Here is a 14,674-nt window from a genome sequence, read left to right as displayed (position 1 = left end):
AACGTGTGTTCAGATAAATAAAGTCCACGTCGTAGCTAGTGCAAATAAAAAAATTATTCCTCCATTTACATTTAATTTTATACATTTTCAGATGGTTAAGTGTAAATGATATATATATATTATATAAATGCTCTTCAACTTCTTAATTGATGTGGCCTACCAAATGTTTTGTTTCGAGCGCTACGGCTGAGACTTTTTGGAACGAAACGAGCGTTTGACGTACTAAATTATAATCCTGGTATCTTTGATTCCTATTTACACAATATATTTACACACGTAAAGTTTTCCAGTTAGAATTTGAGACGAAGAATAAAATCCTCAAGGAGACTTTAATTGGACAAGTATATCAACTAGTCACCCTGGTGCAAGATTTACCAAAGGCAGATGCTCACGTGACACTATTATTTATACACCGGTGTGCATTTGTTATGATTTTGTGGAAAATCATAGTAACTGATACAGCCTCCAGCACTATATGTTTTAAAAAGACAAAGGAACAATTAAGCGCATTGGAAAAAAATAGGCGGACTTTTCTTTTGTATCGGATAAAAAGAAATTATTTGGCAATGGAAATGTAACTGCACTCTCTTATCTGTAGTATTAATAAAACAAAATGTACTTAACTATAGCTTCCGTAATATCGAAATATAAAAGGAGTCTGCCTAATGAGTTCCTTATTTGTTAAAATGGTATGCAATGTTGGATGTTACCGTACCTGTCTCTAACATACTACAGCTTAACTACTAATATCAATGGAAATCCACCAGTATTTAAATCATTTACAAGAGATTGTTCAAGAAAACTCGATACTCTAGAAAAAAGTAGAAAGATTTTTTATATTAACAACGCAAAAGCCAATTACCCAGAAGCTTTTGAATCAATACTTATTCAACTACCTTGAATTCTAGAACAAAATATTTATGTCATCTTACTATAATACGGAATTCTTGAATTCTTTGAGTTAGAATGTTAAATAACAGCATCATTAATTTAAAACTGTCTACTGGCAAGTCATGAGAAGAAATCTGACTTTCGAAATACATCACCCCATGGTAAAAAAAATAACATACTTATACAGCTTCAATGTTATGTTCGCTAACATAAACTGAGTGCGTTCTTGTTGGTGAGGGGGGATCAAGTTCTTTTCTGTTAGTGGAAAAGGGGGGTTCAAATTTGTCTGTAAATTCAAAGTGGGGGATCAATTTTATCTCTGATGAAACATTTGTGAACTTTTTAATCTTCAAGTATATCCTACATATCATGTGCGTCAAAGGTAAGTGTTTTGCATGTTAAAATTTTGGCGTGTTTAAAAGAGGGGGATCACATTTTTTTTAATGTAAAAATAAAATAGTAAAATATTATGGGGGAATAAGAAAATTGTATATGTTTGATTTCAAAATGACCAGCCCCCCCCCCCCCTTTCCCAGGTAAAAATGATAAGTCCTTAAGTTATCATCGATATGGACATACTTATAAATTAACTGTTTACAAAACTTTGAATTTTCGAAATACTAAGTATTTTCTCTAACCCAGGAACACTGATGAATCTTTTGTAGAAGAAACGCGAGTCTGGCGTACACAATTTTAGTCCTTGAATCTATGATGAGCTTATTTGTATGACATATTCAGTATAATCTGTTTTGTATGCAGTACTACGAATCTAGAGTTTAACACCATTCTTTGAGGTTATACTGTCAGTATTGTAGACAACAAAAATATTTTGCTAGAATAACTTGCACGGTAAATCAGCACTTGGCGGTGACTAGAAAATTTGGATATTTTTAAATAAAATTATCAAAACATTTTCACAATGGAAATGTGAACACTTTTTTGTGTTACCTTGATTTATTTCTATCGGTAAACCACTGTTGCCTAAAAATTAGGTTAAGAAATCTATCTCCCTCGTATTTTTTGTTGTTGTGAAATTTGATTTTGACTTAAGATTTGTCTTAAGTGTGATCTTACACTAACGATTTTTTGTGAAATTGATCACTGATTCCTTATCTAGATTTGGCTTTACTTTTTGGTCCTCTTCGGTACTATCAGCCCTTCAACGTTTGTATCATATTATGATTTTTTTATGTTTTGGTCTCGAGCATCACTAACGAGACATTAATTATCGCAATGCGCATTTAGTGTAGTAAAATTATACCGTTAATGTTATTGATTCAATATCAGTTTGCATTTACAAAATAAAGAAATTCTTTTGAAAATCCTTTGTTACCTCCCTAACAAAAATTTCAAAGGTAAATTAAAAAAAGGGAAGTCCAAGAAAACTGAAAATATCAAACGAGTGAAAACAACTGTTATATTCCTGACTTGGTACAGGCATTTTTCCAAAGAAAATGGGTTCAACCTATTTTTACAGCTAGCTTAACCTCCCACTAGTATGACAGTTGTTTGTAGTTCCGTTATATCGACATAGTTGGGTGAGCAAATAAACAGACCGGGTGCGTCGAGAGGGTAAGCGTCTCTTGCTATACATGCATCATCTGCCATGCGAATTCATGCTCAGTTAAAATGTTGCAAACGGGAATACGACAAAATCGGTAAAATTACAGAATAGACGACTATACTTGTATCTGAAGATCTTTGTTAACACTGTTTCTAAACTCAGACTTTCCATCTATCTGGTATAATTTCTATGAACTCGCTTTTCATTTTGTATTTTATTGTGTCGACTGATTTATGAATCACGATTAATTTCTTAAAATCTCTTCCTTTTTGATTGTCCTCTTCGCATTTTCCCTTCAAGTCTTTATTTGGATGTTTAGTTGAATTAGTACTTCTCAAAACTTTTAGATTAGATACTAGTTAATTAAGGCGACAGTAGTTTACCGATGTTCGAATCTCGAAGGTAGAAAAAGCCAAGTAAAAAACAAAAATTGAGTGAATTGAATGAACTCCAAACGGAGAGGTTCGACATGGTAAGCGTCTCCTGCTATCCACATATTACCCACCAAGCGATTTTACACTCAGTCAAAATGTCACAATCGTGGGAAACGACAAACTAGTAATCAGTAAAATTACAGATCAGACTACTTTACAGGGATATCTAAAGATCATAGACCGCGAAAACATGTCGTTAGTGAGTTGAGACATCGACACATCGTATTGGTCAACTAACTGGTGATAGAGATCGTTTAATAAATTAAGTCCGTACAGTGTGAGCATGCACGTCGAGCGAAACTGAAATATGTAAATGCCATACGATGGAAAAGAGGGTATGTTACTGGGGAAAATGTAAAGTTGAAATCATCACGTTCGCCATAGATTCTATTTTGAAGTTGTCCATCTGTGTCAATATCGAGGAAAAGATCAAGATATGTCAAAAACTTCAGAATATCTTGTGCAAATTATAGCTTCCCCTTTTATGTTAAAAAAAGGGATACAATACGGTTCACTGAATTAAAACCCAGTACAACCCTTTACTGTGAATGTAAGAACCTTTCTTCATTGTCAAAATATGTTTCATAATTGTAAAAAAAAGGTTTATATTGTTATTGTCATCCATACCTATCCTTCCAACCTACACACGCGCCTTCTTTTTTCTTCTCAAAATGATCTTACCCTAAACTGAAAAATGTTTTTATGTCATCAGAACATATTAAAGGTTAATCTGATTCTGTAGTAGACTAATTTATTAGTTCATTGTATCATATGTTACGACCTAATTTAGAGATATAACCTTAAAATTGTTTTCTTCTATTCAAGTTTTTGCTATTAGCGATGGTTTCATATTTTATGTAATAATTTCTAATGAACCCCATAATTCTTTCCATTCAAATTCATCACTAGCATATGATACTATTTCAAGATTTACTTATTAAGAAATTCAGAAGGTCAAAGAAAGCAATAGAAAAAAACTTAGGTCAAAGAAAGATGGACAAGGCCATGGCCAAGGAAACAACAGACAACTTACTCATACACTGCAAACTAAAACAACAGACCACTTACCCATACACTGAAATCTCAAACAACAGACCACTTACCCATACACAGAAATCTCAAACAACAGACCACTTACCCATACACAGAAAACTAAAACAACAGACCACTTACCCATACACAGAAAACTAAAACAACAGACCACTTACCCATACACAGAAATCTCAAACAACAGACCACTTACCTATACACAGAAAACTAAAACAACAGACCACTTACCCATACACAGAAATCTCAAACAACAGACCACTTACCTATACACAGAAAACTAAAACAACAGACCACTTACCCATACACAGAAATCTCAAACAACAGACCACTTACCCATACACAGAAATCTCAAACAACAGACCACTTACCCATACACAGAAATCTCAAACAACAGACCACTTACCCATACACAGAAATCTCAAACAACAGACCACTTACCCATACACAGAAATCTCAAACAACAGACCACTTACCCATACACTGAAAACTAAAACAACAGACCACTTACCCATACACAGAAAACTCAAACAACAGACCACTTACCCATACACAGAAATCTCAAACAACAGACCACTTACCCATACACAGAAAACTAAAACGACAGACCACTTACCCATACACAGAAATCTCAAACAACAGACCACTTACCCATACACAGAAATCTCAAACAACAGACCACTTACCCATACACAGAAATCTCAAACAACAGACCACTTACCCATACACAGAAAACTCAAACAACAGACCACTTACCCATACACAGAAATCTCAAACAACAGACCACTTACCCATACACAGAAATCTCAAACAACAGACCACTTACCCATACACTGAAAACTAAAACAACAGACCACTTACCCATACACAGAAAACTAAAACAACAGACCACTTACCCATACACTGAAAACTGAAACAACAGACCACTTACCCATACACTGAAAACTAAAACAACAGACTATTTACCCATACACTGAAAACTAAAACAACAGACCACTTACCCATACACAGAAATCTCAAACAACAGACCACTTACCCATACACAGAAATCTCAAACAACAGACAACTTACCCATACACTGAAAACTAAAACAACAGACCACTTACCCATACACAGAAATCTCAAACAACAGACCACTTACCCATACACAGAAATCTCAAACAACAGACCACTTACCCATACACAGAAAACTAAAACAACAGACCACTTACCCATACACAGAAATCTAAAACAACAGACCACTTACCCATACACAGAAATCTCAAACAACAGACCACTTACCCATACACAGAAAACTCAAACAACAGACCACTTACCCATACACAGAAATCTCAAACAACAGACCACTTACCCATACACAGAAATCTCAAACAACAGACCACTTACCCATACACAGAAAACTAAAACAACAGACCACTTCCCATACACAGAAATCTCAAACAACAGACCACTTACCCATACACAGAAATCTCAAACAACAGACCACTTACCCATACACAGAAAACTAAAACAACAGACCACTTACCCATACACAGAAATCTCAAACAACAGACCACTTACCCATACACAGAAATCTCAAACAACAGACCACTTACCCATACACAGAAAACTAAAACAACAGACCACTTACCCATACACAGAAATCTCAAACAACAGACCACTTACCCATACACAGAAATCTCAAACAACAGACCACTTACCCATACACAGAAAACTAAAACAACAGACCACTTACCCATACACAGAAAACTAAAACAACAGACCACTTACCCATGCACAGAAAACTAAAACAACAGACCACTTACCCATACACAGAAATCTCAAACAACAGACAACTTACCCATACACTGAAAACTAAAACAACAGACCACTTACCCATACACAGAAATCTCAAACAACAGACCACTTACCCATACACAGAAATCTCAAACAACAGACCACTTACCCATACACAGAAAACTAAAACAACAGACCACTTACCCATACACAGAAAACTAAAACAACAGACCACTTACCCATGCACAGAAAACTAAAACAATAGACCACTTACCCATACACAGAAAACTATAGATTGAGCAACAAGAACCTCACCAAAAATATAAGGTTAACCAAGTGCCCAGTTACCCCCATACATTTAATGTAAGTTACATCAAAAGAATGGAAAACAACTGTTATATTCCTGACTTGGTACAGGCATTTCCTTATGTACAAAATGGTGGTTTAAACCTGGTTTTATAGCTAGCTAAATCTCTCACTTGTATGACAGTCGCATAGAATTTCATTATATTGACAGCAATGTGTGAGAAAAACAAGCGCACATAATAGGTAACAACGTCAAAAACTGGGGTACAGCAGTCAACATTATGTAATAATCTTAATCAATCGTTAAAGACCAAAATGTTGCAAAACATTTGTCCTACCTCCATGACAAATACTAGTATGTTATTGTCCCCGTAGATAAAGCCCCGACCAACATCATAGTGTGTGTAAATTACATTACATAAACTGCTTCGTTAAATGAATTAGGTATTGACAATTCACTTGGAAATTCAACATATACCCCCACGACAGTAACCAAAGAGGAAATCCTGGATAATCATAGGTCTGTTATATGTTCCTTTGGAATTTCAACCAAAGATGAAGAACTGAGTTCTTGATCTTTGGTTGAAATTCCTTACTGGATCTTTCATCACTGTATTGGATACCTAAACTACATAAGTGTCCTTACAAACAACGTTATATTGCTGGGTCTTCCAAGTGCTCCACGAAACTTCTTTCTAAATTTATTAACATCAATTTTATCAGCAATCAAAGCTGGGTTTCAAAGTTATTGTGAAATTACATATTCTAGAGATGGCGTGAATCAGATGTAGATACTAAAAAATTCCAAAGATCTTTTAGAGTACATACAATCTAAGACTCTTTCATCTTGCAATAGTATTTAAACTTTTGACTTTTCTACACTTTGCACAAGTATTCCCAATTTCAAACTAAAAGACAAATAGAAAGAGTTGGTCCTGCTTTGTTTCATAAAAAAGAATGGCCAACGTAGATATAAGTATCTTGTCTTAGTGAGGGACAAATCCTACTTTGTAAGAAATCTCTCTGATTCAAACAAAAAATTCTCTGAAACTGACATTTTCAAAAAAAAAAAGTAAAATCACAAAAAATACTGAACTCCGAGGAAAATTCAAAAAGGAAAGTCCCTAATCAAATGGCAAAATCAAAAGCTCAAACACATCAAACGAATGGATAACAACTGTCATATGCATGAATTCTTGATTGACAACATGTTTGTTACGAATTATGAATATTGAACAGTGGTATATTTCTGTTTTCTTTATTTACGTTTGGAGGACGTGTTATTCAACAAAATCAAAAGCTCGAAAACATCAAAAGAAGGGAAAACAACTGTTATATTCCTGACTTGGTACATGCATTTCCTAATGTACAAAATGGTGGATTAAACCTGGTTTTATAGCTAGCTAAACCTCTCACTTGTATGACAGTCGCATAGAATTCCATTATATTGACAGCAATGTGTGAGAAAAACAAGCGCACATAATAAGTAACTCAGTAACTGAGTTCTTCATCTTTGGTTGAAATTCCTATATGACATCTGTTTTTATATTTTCCATGCTTTCCAATTTGTTAATTAAACTTTTCCTTGACAGTTGTTTAATAATTTGTTCTATTATTGTTTCTTTAAGAAAGAATCTGTATGTAATAACATACCTTTTAGAGCATGTTTGTTTACATTCTTTCATCACGGTTTATCCCTCGCTGTGCGATTACCGAAGTAACGTGAGGGGTCATGGTTAAGGTCAATGCACAGAGAAAAATAACAGCGAATTAGTGTCTGGGAAGACAATAATTCAATATCTGTACACTTATGAAGATTTTGGTAATATAAAGGATTTTATTTAAAAGAAAGTTCACGTTCATTTTAGTTAAACTTAGACATACAAGTATATAAAACATATTAAACTTTCTTCTTCAAATTGGAAGTTTCATATAACTTTTAAAAAAAAAGTATAGCAAAAATACCGAATCAGAATAGGGGAAGTCCTCAAAACTAAAAATAAATATAACGCTACATAAATCAATCACGGTACAATTGTAAAACAACTGCCAAGTTTGCTCGCTAAAGAAAAATAAAAGAAAATACAATAACAAGAGTGAAAAACAAAATAGAAACGATACTGAACCCTTTGTGTCCGAATAGCACATCAGGACCAATCTGCATTAGGAATGTCCAAAGTTAAATAGTAAAACACCTGATAACGGGATGCATCAAAGCCGAGTCACATGAAAAGGTTTATGACCAAAAGATACATAATAACACGATGACAAATAACGAGGAACTAAAGTAGAATAACACAAACATAACTTCAGCACCGAGAATCTATAACGCAAGACCATCTTGTAGTTTTTGTGAAGTAGACACGTACTATTTATCTATTAGGTCGTGGTACTATCAAATGAACTTTTTGATAAAAAGAATACGTTCTTTGACAAAGCTTGGCTCATTAATTTCTTCCTCAGACCCTGGTGACGTTTTACAAAGTCTAAGTAGCAGCTGCAAGCTATTGAACATCGTATTAGTTGAAAAATGTATTTTCCATAATTGGGCGAGTTCTGGATATTGCTGCTAAGGTGAGGAAAAAAATAACAATAAAACCACATTTATTTGTTCTTGGAGGAAAATCAATAATTAAACGAATGATACATAATTTATTAACTGACAAGGACACAATTACGATTTGGAGACCTAATTAACCTTGCCACCATAGGTCTTTGTCAATGATTTTGATGTGCTTCTTTTGTACTGCCTTCTGACTTTCAACCGTTCAACCAGGTCCCAAAAAAACATCATACAACGTCTTAGCACCGTTAGTACTTATGTCATGCAAGATTTCATTTTATTTGAATGAATAAGTTGTATAATTAATAATATTGGCGTGTCACTATTTGCTTGTCATTAATCTTTCTGATTTTATTCCGCATTTAGTAGAACAACTCAATGCATTATATAATAAATTGTGATTGTTCACAGCAGTTTCGCACCTAACTACTCAGTACTATATCTAATCGAATTTTAGCTTTGACGAATATTGTGTTCGAGAACGAGAGTAAACTTCAATATTGTAGCACAACACTTGGCAATACTTGATAAGGTCCAGTATAAACAATCATTAATATAGAAAACATTAAGAAATAACATGACATATACAATATGAACATTTCGTGGTTTTTTTTTTTTCTCTTTAGTCCTGCAATATATATGTTATATAGATACAATGGATAAGCGTGGATTCTTGAAAAAGAAACCATGAGCCCGGAGGGCGAATGGTTTGTTTTTCATGAATCTACGCTTATCCATAGTATCTATAACTTAAACTATTGTGTTAATTTCTTTTCAAATTGTAAGTGAGCTTAAATAACCATGTTATCGTGTCCAGCGATGCATAGATAAATCTCATATCACAATTAATTGGTTAACAAAATACCAACATAACACTTCTACCTTTAAAGATCTTTATATTACCAGGCATATGAATATTATCTGTTTATACAAAATAAGACATATTCGAAATTATTTCTAATAAAATTGAAAATGGAAATAGTGTCAAAGAGACAACAACTCGACCAAAAAGCATATATAAAGTATATATAATAAGTATGTTATCGAAATTTTTCTAGCACTCTAGGCACATCACGATTTTCTCGCATAGGAATTTGCGAACAAACCTTTGTAAAATTATGTAGTAAAACAGATGAAATCATACTACATTTATAAAACAAAAATTGACAAATAGAATGTAATCATTTTTGTTTCAAACATGTGAAATAGCCAATAATAATAAAAAAAAAACGGTAAAACTCGCTATTATTACAAAAATATCCACTATAACATGCAAAATTGGAATAAAATCAGGATAACTTAAGAATTGGAATAGAGAGAATACAGGGATTCGAACCTAAACCGACAAATCCCTATCTTTAACTCATTGATTTTAACCATGCTAACCTCGCGGCTACCAACTCATACTATACGACTGTCTATTGTGTCTATATAAAGGTACAAGCCCTGTGTGTCCGATGAACCGATGTATATCAGATGTTCATTTAAATATATATAATAGACATCTATAGTGTAACCGATTGGTAGCCGAGAGGTTTCGTCGATGTGTTGATGTCAGTCACACATAACAGATATTAAGGAAGGGTTCGATTCCCAGTGAAGGCATATAAAAATTACAAAAATTAAAGGTAAGTTTTTAAATTTATTCCATTAGTGAACAGAAATCAATAAATTAGCCAATTCAAACTTAATGAAATTAGGCACACAAAGGAAACAATTGAATATAATTTGGTGAGTCAATTTCAGCGGCAGATGTAGGAAGCGTTGATTCTAGAAAAAGAATCCACGGTAAATGAATAGGCTGACGTCACCACAATGGTTTAAGTAAAAAATATAGTCCCTCCAGCAATATCTTTCTGGACATCGGTCCAAAATCTCTTAATGTCAGTCTGAAATACAAAATAAATTGTTTGAAAGTCAAACATACATATTGGTTTCAGTTGTATACATTAGAACTAAACATCAGTTTGTACATAGTTTAAACAAAAAAATAATTTTGAATGTTGAATGTTGAAATCGAATGTTGAATGTTGAAAACAAATGTTGAATGTTGAAAACGAATGTTGAATGTTAAGAACGAATGTTGAAAGTTGAAAATCGAATGTTGAAAACACGAATGTTGAATGTTAAAAAACGAATGTTGAATGTTGAAAACGAATGTTGAATGTTAAAAAACTAATGTTGAATGTTGAAAACGAATGTTGAAAGTTGAAAATCGAATGTTGAAAACGAATGTTGAATGTTGAAAATCGAATGTTGAAAACGAATGTTGAATGTTGAAAACGAATGTTAAAAAAAAAAAAAAAAAAAAAAAAAAAAAAGTTTAGCAAAAAAAAAAAATGTTGAATGTTGAAATCGAATGCTACACACAAAAAAAATGAATGTTAAATGCTGAATATTGAACCAACTTGACATCCGTTTTTTAGTATTAAGCTACCCGTTAAAGATTAAGATATCAAGATCCAGGAAAAGGCAGTGTCATTGTAAAATAAAGTCAACATTAGTATACCGGTGTTCAAAAGTCATAAAGCGATTGAGAGAAAAACAAATCCGGGTTACAAACTAAAACCGCGGGAAATAAGAGGAAAACAAGGGAACAACAGCTAGGAACACTGAACTGCAACAAAAACAAACGCCAACATACAACGAAATATTTGATAATAAGTGCCATATTCCTGACTTGGTACAGGACATTTTAAGAAAAACGGTGGCTTGAACCTGGTTTAATGGCTAGCCAAACCTCCCGCTTTATGACAATTTAAAAAAATATCGCTAAAATGACAATACTACGTGACTTAAATACAGCACAAACACATAATATAATAGTCGACACAACATACAAATCGCAGAACAATAACGAACATATTCAATCAACGACAGACACCACAGGATATCACAAACAGTGACGCGCTTACGTAACTAACATGCAATCTCGAACTTTATACAATTATTTTCACAGTACTCGTCCAAACAATTGTCATGACAATAATGTTATGGAAAGGCAATTTTATAATTATTTGGACTACAAACGATAAGACATAACAGGTTATCCAACCGAAACCATAACAGAAACATCAAAAATAAATACATGAATGTTGGATGTACAAAATACCGAGACACGTCGTATAGCAATGCAAATTCACACTCAGTATAACAGTCATATTCGGGAATATGACAATGATGGTATTAAAGGGCAATTTTATAACTATTTGGGAAAACAAACGATAAGACATAACACATAACAGAAACATCAAAAATAAATGCATGAATGTTGAATGTACAAAATACCGAGACACATCGTATAGCAATGCAAATTCACACTCAGTGTAAGTAATTGCTTTTATTAAAGAAAGTTCATCTCTTTAGTGTACATACTGAAGTCGTCATTATTGAAAGCCAATACATCATCCAATTATCTAAAAGTGTTATTTAATTTTTGTATCAGATGTTTTTTCGATGGGTCTTTGCTGATCTTAGTCATAAATTAAATGTGCTTCGTGATCAGAGCAGATTAACAACGGTTTTTGTCATACCACCTCCAGCACATACACCTCTATGAATTTGATCTAACGCTGAAGACTGATTTATTACTAGTAGTGCAACGTAATAATTAAGCTACAATATAATTTAGAGAAAGGACTTTGAGGTGCATTTTTTCCTAATATTTAAAGTTTACAATCAGCTGACACCATGTTTTATGTACAATTGTTTAAATTTAATCCAATATTTTTTTCCCGGTTAATGAAAATGTTTCAAGTTATGGCAATTAAGCAGATAAAGTTAGAGGTTACTAAGGGGGAATCAAATTCAATTATATAAAGGAAGACAGAAAACACCTTTGATAAAAATGCCAGACACAGAAAACTAAAGATTATGTTACAAGAACATCTCTCAGGGATTAGGGTAAACTCAAGTCCTGAGGATGTACAGATAGTTCCTGCTGCCTAGTGACAATGGTCATATTACTCCAGTTAACAGTAAACATTGAGCAGACAAAATTGACTGTCATACAAGTGAGAGGTTTAGCTAGCTATAAAACCAGGTTTAATCCACCATTTTCTACATAAGAAATGTCTGTACACATCAGGAATATGACAGCTTTTGAATTTGCCATTTACTTAGGGACTTTCCATTTAGAATTTTCCTCGGAGTTCGGTATTTTTGTAATTTTACTACACTATCTAGCTCCAAGCTCTGGTTTATTAATGCAAAAATGCTACAAGATGAACATGTCAACATATAAAACGGAAATTTCCTTTTTTTCTGATGCTTTTTAACTATGACAAATAAGGAATAACATTTAAAAGTTTTGCATTATTCGCTGCATGCAGAGTATTAGCACCAATAAATGTATGCCCTACAGTCTGAATCAACAGCATGTAAGATCATATCAGTTATATAAAAAATTATAATAACACTTTACAATTCTAAGTGTCCAAAGTGCTTTTGTGGATTTAACTTCATCAGAAAATCTCTAAGGTGTCAGACCACCAATTCAAGATCCCTATCAATTCAACCACTTTTTTTTCAATTCCCACAGATTTGTAAATATTTTTACTTAATTTGAACTTCATAGAAACCTTTCTACATGCCAACTTTTAACCAATGTTTAAAGTCTTGTAGTAAAAAATTACCATTTGGAAGGCAAATACTACTAAAAATAACCCTTGGTTTTCTGGAAATCTTAGATAAGTAAAATCCTCAATTTTTATGCAAACTCATGGAGAAGTAAATTCTTTCACCAAAAGTTTCATTTCTGCAAATTTGTTGGTTAGTTTAAGTAAACAATGACATAAAAAGCACTCTTTTTTGTCCGGGAAGGGCTACTTTTACATAGGTTCTTAAAATTGGAGTGGGTGAATTGGTGGTCTGACACCTAAATCTGAGCCAAAAATTGCAAAGCCAATGATGTTTTAAAAAAAATCGATAGAGATAAAAACAAATCCGGGTTACACACTAAAACTGAGGGAAACGCATCAAATATAAGAGAACAACGACACAACAAAAACACAACATTAAAATGTAACACACACAGAAACGAACTATAATATAAAAATGGCCATTTTCCTGACTTGGTACAGGACATTTTAAGAAAAAAATGGTGGGTTGAACCTGGTTTTGTGGCATGCCAAACCTCCCGCTTTTATGGCAACGTCAAACACAACACCAAAACGACAACATCACATGACAGGACCACAATACAAATAAATGGGAGAACATATAGGACAAAGAAACACACGAATAATAGCTAACAAAAGGTACTAGGCTTAAAATTCAATACGCCAGACGTGCGTCTCGTCCACACAAGACCAACCAGTGACGCTCAGATGAAAAAAGTTTGAAAGCCAAAACAAGTACAAAGCTGAAGAGCACCGAGGACCAAAACTTCCAAAAAGTTGCGCTAAACATGGCCAGGGTTTTCTGCCTGGGACAAGAACATCCTTATTATTTAGAATAATTTATAATTTTGCAAACAGTAAATTTTATAAAATGACTATATAATAGATATACATGATAAAACCGAAGTGGGGACTACAGAATAAAAACGGATACATTACATAAAACAACTTAATCCAACACATAAAAATATACAGCCAAGTTAGCCAAAGCCTCAACGCACAAAGTGAGGTCACATTTGAAATTTAAAAAAAACACACAAAGTGACGTCACATTTGAATTTGTAAAAATATTTCCCAAAAATAAGATAGGATTAGGATTGATTCAAGATTAGATTTGTAATACTGAGATTACATTTATTAATAACAATGAAAATTACAATACTTATTAATATCTATATCTATATTTGTCAAAAACCAATCTGCATTTTATAGAATAAAAACAGGCTTTATTTTCAATCCAAATAAAAATGCTTCTTGAAACCTTGATTTTTCGATGGTTTTCTTATATACTGCTGCTGCTACTAATAGCTTTAAGCATTTTAGTTTGAGATTAATGCAACTTTTCCAGGGAAATGTTTAATGGAGAAATAGTTTTATACAATGATGATCAGACCTATCTTCTGAAAGATGCTATTTTGATCTGTATTTGAAAGTCATGATGCATCCACAAACTGCTTACTGCTTACAAAACCAT

At 33.2% G+C, this 14,674-nt stretch overlaps 1 protein-coding gene across 3 annotated transcripts in view; it reads right to left on the bottom strand.

Annotated features, from left to right (window-relative positions):
• Positions 1-740, bottom strand: part of LOC127708838 (prepro-gonadotropin-releasing hormone-like protein) — a 46,379-nt gene extending 45,639 nt beyond the window's left edge. The window contains exon 1 of one of the 3 annotated variants that reach the window (XM_052213985.1): positions 716-740. The gene's annotated coding sequence lies outside the window, so the exon portion shown is untranslated. Of the gene's footprint in view, positions 1-710 lie in introns of all 3 variants that reach the window. The other 2 variants (XM_052213986.1, XM_052213987.1) reach the window with 2 other exon arrangements.
• Between the last annotated feature and the right edge of the window lie 13,934 nt (positions 741-14,674).

The sequence above is a fragment of the Mytilus californianus genome, unplaced genomic scaffold, assembly GCF_021869535.1.
Source record: "Mytilus californianus isolate M0D057914Y unplaced genomic scaffold, xbMytCali1.0.p SCAF_7, whole genome shotgun sequence".
NCBI lineage: Eukaryota > Metazoa > Mollusca > Bivalvia > Mytilida > Mytilidae > Mytilus > Mytilus californianus.
The sequence above is the reverse complement of the archived record's forward strand: the minus strand, read 5'-3'. Positions and strand labels throughout refer to the sequence as shown.